General features: G+C 47.6%; 1 long non-coding RNA gene across 1 annotated transcript; it reads left to right on the forward strand.

Annotated features, from left to right (window-relative positions):
* The first annotated feature begins 973 nt into the window (after window positions 1–973).
* Window positions 974–4,375, forward strand: LOC117476149. Its single transcript, XR_004555251.1, has 6 exons — window positions 974–2,943; window positions 3,030–3,403; window positions 3,653–3,922; window positions 4,004–4,054; window positions 4,144–4,197; window positions 4,299–4,375. It is a non-coding gene; the product is annotated as an uncharacterized LOC117476149 (long non-coding RNA).
* The last annotated feature ends 514 nt before the right edge of the window (window positions 4,376–4,889 follow it).

Below are 4,889 nucleotides of genomic sequence, written 5' to 3' on the forward strand. Positions count from 1 at the left end.
CCCCCCCCCCCCCCCCCCCCCCTGATTCCTCAGTGTCTCTGTGTTCTCTGCAGGAGTGAGACCCCCCCCCCCCCCCCCCCCTGGTTCCTCAGTGTCTCTGTGTTCTCTGCAGGAGTGAGACCCCCCCCCCCTGGTTCCTCAGTGTCTCTGTGTTCTCTGCTGGAGTGAGACCCCCCCCCCCCCCACCTGGTTCCTCAGGGTCTCTGTGTTCTCTGCAGGAGTGAGACCCCCCCCCCCCCCACCTGGTTCCTCAGTGTCTCTGTGTTCTCTGCTGGAGTGAGACCCCCCCCCCCCACCTGGTTCCTCAGGGTCTCTGTGTTCTCTGCAGGAGTGAGACCCCCCCCACCCCCCCCCCCCCCCGGTTCCTCAGTGTCTCTGTGTTCTCTGCAGGAGTGAGACCCCCCCCCCCCCCCCCTGGTTCCTCAGTGTCTCTGTGTTCTCTGCAGGAGTGAGACCCCCCCCCCCCCCCCTGGTTCCTCAGTGTCTCTGTGTTCTCTGCAGGAGTGAGACCCCCCCCCCCCCACCTGGTTCCTCAGTGTCTCTGTGTTCTCTGCAGGAGTGAGACCCCCCACCCACCCCCCCCCCTGGTTCCTCAGTGTCTCTGTGTTCTCTGCAGGAGTGATACCCCCCCCCCCCCCCCCCCCCCCCTGGTTCTTCAGTGTCTCTGTGTTCTCTGCAGGAGTGAGACCCCCCCCCCCCCCCCACCTGGTTCCTCAGTGTCTCTGTGTTCTCTGCAGGAGTGAGACCCCCCCCCCCCCCCCCCCCCCCTGGTTCCTCAGTGTCTCTGTGTTCTCTGCAGGAGTGAGACCCCCCCCCCCCTGGTTCTTCAGTGTCTCTGTGTTCTCTGCAGGAGTGAGACCCCCCCCCCCCCCCCCCCCCTGGTTCCTCAGTGTCTCTGTGTTCTCTGCAGGAGTGAGACCCCCCCCCCCCCCCCCCTCACCACCAGTACTCAGGTCTGTTACTGCAGTAAAAGTAGTAATACTACCACAGTGTATAAGTACTCTGTAGAAGTACTGGGTTCCTGGGATATACAGTATTATATCACTGGATTATAATTAGTGATGCATTCATGTGTTCTTCATTTGAACTGTGCCGCCGGTAAAGGTGGAGCTAACTTTAATGTCTTTTATACTCAAAGGTATTTTATATATCCTTATTAGTACATCATAATTCATTATCTTATATTTTCTATTACAAATATGAACAGGCAAAGAAACTGGATCATTATTTGTGGAATAGAAGTATTAAATAGCAGGAAATGGAAGTACTCAAGTGAAGTCCAAGTACCTCCAAATGGTACTTGGACAGTACTTGAGTGAATGGTCTTAGTCACTGTCCACCTCTGGGTAGATGTTGGTGGTAAAGGTAGACATGAACCCAGATTCAAACTGACCTGAGGCAGATTACAGAGGGAGTGGAAACTCAAAGAAACAACTGAAACTAAGAGAGAGAAACTTTATGATTTCCACCTCCAGAGTTCTGACCAATCAGACGGACTCTTCCTGAGAGCGTTTCCTGACGCTCCTTCGCCCCTCAGCAGAGACGTTATCTGTGCTCTTTGAAACCAGATCACTTAGAAAACAAAGCTTCAGATTCAGAGCCACTCTGGTTTGTGTCTTTGTCTCCAAATGTCTTGCTGTTTCTCCACATTTATGAATGTTCACGCTTTGCTTGGTTCAGCTTGGTTCTCCTTTTGTAAGAGCACTGAGAGAAATACAGACGTCCTTTATGTTCACATAGTTTGTTAATGAAGCTGATTCTGAATGATCATAATGGACATTAGTACTGATCGCTGATGAAATAACAAGAGCCACTGCCATGCTGTCATAATCCCTCTGAGCACTAGAGGGCAGCAGTCACTTCAATATAACCCTTCTTAATATTCACCAATCAGTGCTGGCTGTGATCACTGGGAAAGTGACATCATGTCTCCTTTCATCTGGAGTCAGGATGTACCGGAGGATTCTCTCTGCAGACCACATTGGTGTATTGTAATCTTTAACATCTACAGTAAACATATTCAAAGTGAGTTCTGGAGTCTGTCTCATTTTCTGACCTGTTTAATGAATGTGTCAGGTATGAATGTGAAACCATTGATCCCAGTTGAAGATGTATGAATGAGATCATGTTGGCGAGCCAGGAGAGGATTGTTCTCTGAACAGAACCCCGACAGAACAATGTGTAACAATCAGCTTTATTTCAAACCCAGTTACCACTGAAATGATTCAGGAGCCATTGTGGTTCTTCAACCAAAGAGAGTGTGATGAAAGAGTGTCCTCTCAATCAGGGGTTTTCAAAGTGTGAGGCGCGTCTCCCCTAGGGGGCGCCAGAGAGCTTCAGGGGAGGTGCAGCTGTTCCCACTAAAGTAGGGGTGAGTGTAATAAGGAGGCACAGTTGACGTTCAGTGTGTTGCTGGGAGCAGATAAGGATGTTGGAAATGTAAAAAATGTTTAACAAAGATGTGTTGAGAACACGGTGTGTGAAAATATCCGGGTGGTGCTGCAGCTGGATTTGCCTGTCCTCTGTCAGAAGGTGTCGGCGACTGCCATGCGAGGAAGAACGGCTGTATGGCGGCAAATCTCTGTCATAAACCGCGAGGGCATATGAGATCCACGCGAGCACAAGTCAAGCAGCCGCGGACGTATATTATTTCCGCGAGCACTAAAACGGCACTCGCGCGAGAGCAGTATTGAAGCAGGGGAGAAACATGCCTTGAGCATGTGCAGCATCTACATGAGCTCTCCTTGGTCTCCTGCGCTCTGCTCGTGAAACTCTGGCCTGCTCTCACTCGCGGAGACATTTTAGGAAGTGGGCGTACCCTATCCCAGTAACGCCAAATCTAATTGGTTACACCCCTCCTCTTTTATGATTGGCCGTTTTCAAATGACGAGAGATATCGGAGCGGGAAAGCCCCGCAGAAGAAGAATGGCCGACGACAAGGAGGTACGTACAAAGGTACGGTACTTTTAGCATATAGAAAACTATGGTTTAACATAACTATCATTTGATCTGCTTGACGGGCATTTCAGATATTGACATTGCATTATTTACAAGCCACGGTATAAGAAGAAAGTGACACAGCTGTCTGCCCGCAATAATAAAAGTTAGCTAAAGTGAACTGTCAGCAGATCTGGATAAACAAGATGTCATGTCAAGGAGTCAAGATAATATAAGAAGCACTTTATTGATCCCAATTTGGGGACATTTTGTATGTATTACTGTAGTTTCCCAATCCACTGAAGTACTACTGGTCCCAAATCAGCTTCAACAGAGGTGACATGTGTGGAGGGTTATAGTTCTAACTGCACACTTGTTTTGCTCTTCCCACATAGATATCATATATACTTATGCAATCATATTCCAAAATGGTACGAAGGGGCCTGGATGCTACATAAAGCTGCTGGTAAGATAACATCTCCATTATTACATTCAACTGTGGTCTAGTATTTCTGCAGTTAAACCCTCTATCTTCTCCTACAATAGCTGCTCTTATAATAGCTCAATGCCCTTGATGGTTAGCATATTTACCTACCCTCTTGTTTTTAGCAATCCATGAGAAAGCCTGCAAGTGTGCATCTTGTTAAAATCAACTGCCTCCCCTAGAACATTCTGTGCATTAAATAACATCCTGTTTGTACACATTCCCACATAGGAGGATCAGGCCAGCTGCTTGGCACCTGAGGCAGAGGGTTACACGGGGGCCTACCTTGCCAAAGCTTTAGGTGGAAAAGGCTGTCTCTATATAATGCCCATCCAGGACACTTTAGACACCTCCCCCTTGCCCTACTCATCAAAGGAGTTTGAAAATATTCCAAAAGCCAGATGTGCCACGTGTCATCTAAGCATGCCTGTCCAGCTGTTGGCTTTACACGCACAAGAGTGTGAACCAAGCAGCTGTTCTGACCGCATGGATCTGGAACCGGTAATGTTATTCCACAAATAACTATGCAGGATCATTGTCATACTGAATCCACAGCTTTTTTTAACTGGTTACGATTTTCAGGATCTGGACCCAGATTTAGATGAGGCTCCAGCTACAAGCAATCCTGGGAATGTAAGCTCACTAATATTGTAGGTGTTTGTTTCTAAACAATCTTCATTGTATGTGTCATTAATTGGAAGTCTTTCTACATTTTATTATAGGCTTCTCCAAGTGTGCTCCCGTGTAGGACCTCCTGTTCTAAAATCGATATTAAGGTCAAATCAGGGCATTATTTATCAATTATTGCAGATGATGAAGGTTTCTGCGTCTCAGTAATTCACTTGAATATTTGCTCTGCTTTTCTGTATTTTTAAAGGTGTCCTGTCCTGTCCTGTGCTCAGAGTTATTTCCTGAGTGTTTTGTTGAAATACATGCCAGCACTTGTAGAGAAAGGGTTTTATTCTCCTATTATGCACATTCTTTATATACTTTTTTCTTGCAGTGTTAGATATTGTAAACCATGATTAAGGCATGCCCCATTGAAATCTTTTTTCCCTCATCAATACATTGCAGTCGACACAAATGATCGATTTGGAAGAACATGCCAGTGAAGAACTGACAGGGCGAGTGAAAAGGTAATATGCTTCAAATGTACCTGTAATTGCTTATTTTAAACAAAAACGCCCCGGCGCTTTTTACCCCAGGGCACTTAGTACCCCCAGGGCACTGAGTACCCCCAGGGCACTTAGTACCCCCAGGGCACTTAGTACCCCCAGGGCACTTAGTACCCCCAGGGCACTTAGTACAGATCGCGTTCACACCAAGTACTTTTCCCTGAGGGGAGATTACGCAAATGAGCCGCTGACGTCACTTCTTCTTCTTCTGCTTTGGCTTTACTGGCAGGCCACAAACCACTTCACGGCGAGTACAGTAGGTGGCGGTACGCACCTTAAAGTTGTTTGCAATC

The sequence above is a fragment of the Trematomus bernacchii genome, unplaced genomic scaffold (genome assembly GCF_902827165.1).
Source record: "Trematomus bernacchii unplaced genomic scaffold, fTreBer1.1, whole genome shotgun sequence".
Taxonomy (NCBI): Eukaryota; Metazoa; Chordata; class Actinopteri; order Perciformes; family Nototheniidae; genus Trematomus; species Trematomus bernacchii.